General features: G+C 30.1%; 1 long non-coding RNA gene across 1 annotated transcript; it reads right to left on the bottom strand.

The window, feature by feature from the left end:
• Positions 1 to 4,543: 4,543 nt before the first annotated feature.
• Positions 4,544 to 5,279, bottom strand: LOC145820985 (uncharacterized). Its single transcript, XR_014363029.1, has 2 exons — positions 5,106 to 5,279; positions 4,544 to 5,001 (listed from the first exon to the last, which is right to left on the bottom strand). It is a non-coding gene; the product is annotated as an uncharacterized LOC145820985 (long non-coding RNA).
• Between the last annotated feature and the right edge of the window lie 457 nt (positions 5,280 to 5,736).

The following is a 5,736-nucleotide window of genomic DNA, read 5'->3' as shown; positions in this document are numbered from 1 at the left end:
ATAGCTCACTAAAAGATAAAATAGACTAAAATAATTAATAAGACAAAATATCACATCTAACTCAAAATCATTTCACCTCAACTACAAAAATAAAAATAATAATAACAATAACTAACTTCCAAATGCAACTATTTTAACCAGACTAAAATAGTCAAAAAGTCAAATAACCAATTAAAATAATCAACTTTTCAAACAAGGCCATAAAGAGATTAACTTCTCTCATATGGTCTCATTTGACCCATTGGACGATCACGAGTCTGATTATGATGATTTGAGTTATTTATGTTATAAGTCCCTTTTTTTTTTTTTCCAATAGATAAGAGAATAATTACATTATGAAAAATATTTACATGATCAAACAGATCACTAAAACATAATGGTTAGAAAGTTAGCAAAGTCCAACAACCAAATCACCAAACCCACCATGCCAAGCCAACGTCACTAATAATCACATAAATCCCCAACCGCCATAATGGGGAGAAATAAACCGACCACCACAAAGGGTATCAAATTCCTCTCTATATGAATTAAACTTAAGATTTCACACCATAAAAGGTGTTATACAACCACTAAGCCAAATGTTCTGATTCATAGGTTATGTTTATAGATTATTCATATAAAAAAAAAAAAAAACTAGATTAATTTTTATAATTCTAGTAATGTGAATTCGTCATATTTGAATAATAAAAAAAAAAACATATTATTCATTTTTTATGATAAATATAATGAAATTATGTGGCTTGTATAATCCAATGAATTAAAATATATACAACTCAAATAATTGAAGTATGATCTATACTGAGCCCAAGAAGCCATCACTACAAAAAATTAAGGTTTTAAATACCAAATTTTAGGGACAAAATTATTTTTTAGGGACCAAATAATTTTGTTGCGAAAAGTGTCGTTATTATATTTTTAGCAACAAAAATTGGACATCAGTGATGAATTATTATCTTTTTGGGACCAAATTTTTTGTCCCAAAAAATAAACCATTTTGAGACCAAATTATTTTGTCTCTAAAAGTCTATTTATTAGTGACATTTTCAAAATTTTGTCGCTAAAATGCCTTGTTTTTGACTTTTTGGAATGACGTTTTAGCGACTATCCTCACGACGTTAGAAATTGGTTCTTAAATGTCTTTTACAACAAAATTTTCACTTTTAGAGACCAAAATATTTAGTCTCTAAAACTTTTATATGTTGTAGTGCATATTGGGCCTCCTATCTATCATGATTACAGTGACATTAGTGATTTTTACTACAGTAACATATGGGTGATTCTGTTTGCACTCAAATAATTTAAAAGTTTAGTTCCTATATTATACCCTAATGTAAATTTACTAATAAAGACAATCCACATTGAACTTTAAAATAATTATTTTTTTTTTCTTTTCATGATACACCCATAGGTGTTCTTCATATTCAACTTTCTTTATCTTCTTCCCAAAATTTCAATTATCTTCTCTTCATCCCTTTCTCCACTCCAAAACTCAAATTTACCCTACCAAAACTTTAAGATCAGTTTAATGGCTTTCCTTAACTTGGGCAGTGAATATTTGAAACCAATCAAAATGTCTTTTGGAAGCCAAAGACAGTTTGTGGAATGCCGCAACAACTACCTTGTGATCAAAACTTAGTGACTCTCTTGCCAAAAAAAAAAAACCTTGAGACTGAGTATTGTTAGCTATTTACCATGACCAAGTCTCTTTCGATTATATTTTTGCCTCTGTGCCTCTGTTTCACTTCTTTATTTTTGCATATTTCTAGGAAGTCCCTCTTTTCTCTATTTCATTTCTTTTCACCCAGCTCAAGATATCCCCAGTACAAGAATAAATTGAAACATCAATGGCTACAAGTCATAACATAAAAGAAAATACAATAAATTACCTCTCCAGATAACTGAAAATGATCAATTAAAACAAGCATAAAAAGGGTTTTTAAAAGAGTTTTTCAAAGTGGTGAAATTTAGGGTTTGATTTATTTATTATTTGGGTATATCTTGAGGGGTAATTTTAGAAAAAAAAAAGGTGTACTGAGGGCAAATTATAATCCTAAATAATTTAATAGGGTGTATTGAGAAGTTGGGCATACTTAATAATTTTTTGAGTATAAATAGAATCCCCCCCGTAACATATGAACATATTCCCACCATCTAAAGCTAACATTAAAACAAAATAGCAACAAAGTTTTTTTTTTTTTTTGGGTGAATTACATTAATGCTCCTTATAGTTTGGGATTTATACTATTTAGATCCTTAATCTTTTAATTGTAATCACTACAAAAAAAACACTATTTTTAGTCGCCAAAAGTCCATTTTTAGTGGCCGAAAGTCGAAATTTTACTTTCCCCGACAAAATTTTTACTTTCCCCGACAAAATTTTTAGTCGCCACATTTGTCGCGTATAGGTGGTCGGTGGAGGTATTGGCGACTAAAATTTTTTTAGTCGCCAAAATAAAAGTCTTTAGCGACCAAAATTTTAGTCGCCAATAGTGTTTTACACTTTTGAAAATCATACATTTACCGACTAATAATTTAGTCGCCAATACTCACTCAATCGCCGACTACACTGTTTAGTCGCCAAAATAAAGACTTTTGGCGACCAATAATTTTAGTCGCCAAAGGTGTCGTCGAAAAAAAAAACCCACTTTTTGTTGCTTTTCCTAAGTTTCGAACCCCAACCGTCCCACATTCCGAACATTTTTGCAACACACTCCCTCCACTATGCCACTACAACATCATATGAATATATATGCAATGTATATTATTTATATAGTAACCGGTATTAATACAAAATAATATATATAAATATAATTTTTTTAATTCAATATAATTTATGTAAAAAATAAATTATTTACTTAAAAAAAATTTAGGCCACTTTTGGCGACTAAATTAAATTTTTAGTCGCCAATTCTATCATTTTTTACTACTAATTATTATTTAGTCGCTAAAAAATTAAGTTCCGCTTAGAAATAAGAGGTTTTGGCGACTAAACCTGTTTTTAGTTGCCAAAAACGTCCCCTTTTGGCTACTAAACTGAATTTTAGTCGGCAATGGACTGTTTTTAGCTACTATTTTTTTTTGTAGCCAAAAAGCTTCATTTTCAGCGACTAAACTGTATTTAGTCGTCAAAATCATCACTTTTGGCTACTAAATCATTTTTAGTCGCCAAAAACCGTGACTTTTGGCTACTAAATCATTTTTAGTCGCTAAAACCCTACATTCGGCGACTAAACTGCCTTTTGGTCGCTAATACCCTCATATTTGGCAACTAAACTCTTTTAGTCGGCAAAAGTTATCAATTTTGGCGGCTAATTCCATTTTAGTCGCCAATTGTACTACTTTTAGCGACGAAAAATGTAATTTTAGTCGCCAAAAGTGCTTTTTGTTGTAGTGAATACATTTAATTATAAATTTTGAATCTCATTTCGAATAAGGACAGTTGAAAATATTATTTACTTTGCAAACGGAAAATATTCCATTTTAAGGGCAAAATTGTCAATTGAATAAAATCTAAACTAGTTCGATAAAAATGAATGTCAAAAAATTATTTTTAAATTTTTAAAAATTATTTCTATCCTCCAAAAGGATAAAATTATATAAAAATGATAAATCACAACGCTCAAATAATACACATTAATGTGTGTTTGGGAGAAAAAAGATTGGGTACACACCTAACCTTTGGTATAGTGCACAAAGTGGTTGTTCCGAGATTTGAATCCATAACTTCAAGATTATAGCCAAGGTTTTATCATTGAACCAATACTCACCTCTATATATATAAACATGATAAATCTTTTATATTTTTATTTTTTTATCAAATTAATTTTTAGTATGTGTTTGGATGATGATCATATAATTAGTGATTGTTTTGTTGATATTTTTTAATGGTTATCATCTAATAGATAGTTGTTTTTGTTATTAATAAATATTTTTGGATGGTTATCACGTACTGGATGGTTATTAGAATTTTGATGTGTAATCGATATGTTTAATATATGAAATGTTTTTAGTTTTGAATTTTTTAGTTTACATAGTGATTTAATAAGATATCAAAGTTGTCTCCATGTTTGACATTTGAAAAAATAGAAATTAATTTAATAAAAATAAATATATATAAAAAATAATTTTAAAAAATTATTTCTACCCTCCCAAAAAATAATATTATATAAAGATGATGTATTTTTAATTTTTTTTTTAACAAATTTAATTTTTAACTTTTAATTTTTTAGAAAAAATTTCTGAAAATAGATTCTGAAAACAAAACAAAACAAAACAGAACTTTATAACCAAAAAAATGTCAACATTATTCATTAAAAAAGATATCATTACATTTCAAATAATATATAAGTTAATCAATACAAAATAAGTTGGATGACAACTTTGCTCTTGAAATTGACCATTTGAAAGGAAATATTTTTTATTGTCATTATTTGGAACAAGATTCAAAATTTAGAGTTAAATTTATCATAATTGAAAAATCAAAAACCAAAGACGGTAAAGAAAATCATAATAAAAGATCATGATTGCTCGGAGTCCATACCCATACCAGAAAAAAAGCTCATCTCAAATAAGAAATATGCATGTTTGAATTATTGATTTGGGTACGAATTTAAAACAAAAAAAAAATAAACAGTGAGAGAAATAGAAATGAAATATCTAATTCTCTCAAATTTTTATTTATTTAAATTCTTTCCCAAACATACGATTCAAACGCAGCTTATGAAGTGGGGGAAAATCAGTGAAGAACTTGCCAGAGTATTGGGCTTTAAGTAAACGCCAGCGTAGAGCAGATCGCAGAGCTTGTGAGGGCAAGACATGTCAATTTCTATATTTGCATCTTTCAAAATGGATAAGAAACTAAGTGGAGGCCTTGTTCTTCCACCTTTTCTTGCTGCAATTTCCTTTTCCTTTCCTTTTTTCGTTTCCTTCGCTGATGAGTCTGTCTTATTACTACAGCTTTGTTCAACTTGTTTGATCTCTGAACTCCCATCAGATTCCATCCTAGCCACCATCAAAAAATTGAGAAAACTATAGTAAAACAAAAACAACAACAACAAAAGCTCAATCAAATCATGCAAATGTTATTAATAAGAACAACAACATACAGTCTCATCTGGTTCATGATGTTTAGGATGGCATGGTGGATTTGCATCAAACGCACTCACAGTAGGATCCATAACTAAGTATTTGCCGCATCAATACATAGCTCAGGCGCCTAGAAAAATGGGTCAAGTTTGGCGTGCTGTCTAGCATTTTCTCAAATATTTTGCAACTAAAGTAAGTGGTCTAGCAGTTGATGGGTGGTGCTAATGCCCTCTGTCATTGATTTTTTTATTGTTAATAAAATAGTGATACAGGATCATTAATATTATCATTTAATTTTTTTTAGAATAAAGATTGGGACTCTTTCTCCCACCCCTTTTGACCCCTTTTCTTTTTTGATTAGTCACTTTTTCTTTTTTTTCTCCTCCTCCAATCACCACCCACCACGTGTGTGTGGGGTGGTGGGGGTTGAAGTTTGAGGGGTCTAAATCTCTGTTGTTTTTTTTATTATGTATAACTTTATTTATTATTTGATGGGATTGTTTAGGAGGCCCAACTCATGGCCCAGAAAAGCCCAATCCACCGTTGTCTTAAACTCCCCAAACAATCACATGGATAAAGCCTAACAACAGGCCCAATGAGGAGCAGGAGCAGCTGGTCCTGGTCCAGGCCTGGTAGCATTTGGGCACGTCA

This window comes from Camellia sinensis, chromosome 3 (assembly GCF_055761805.1).
Source record: "Camellia sinensis isolate YWXY chromosome 3, ASM5576180v1, whole genome shotgun sequence".
In the NCBI taxonomy this organism is placed as follows: domain Eukaryota; kingdom Viridiplantae; phylum Streptophyta; class Magnoliopsida; order Ericales; family Theaceae; genus Camellia; species Camellia sinensis.
This window is presented reverse-complemented; position numbering and strand designations above follow the sequence as displayed.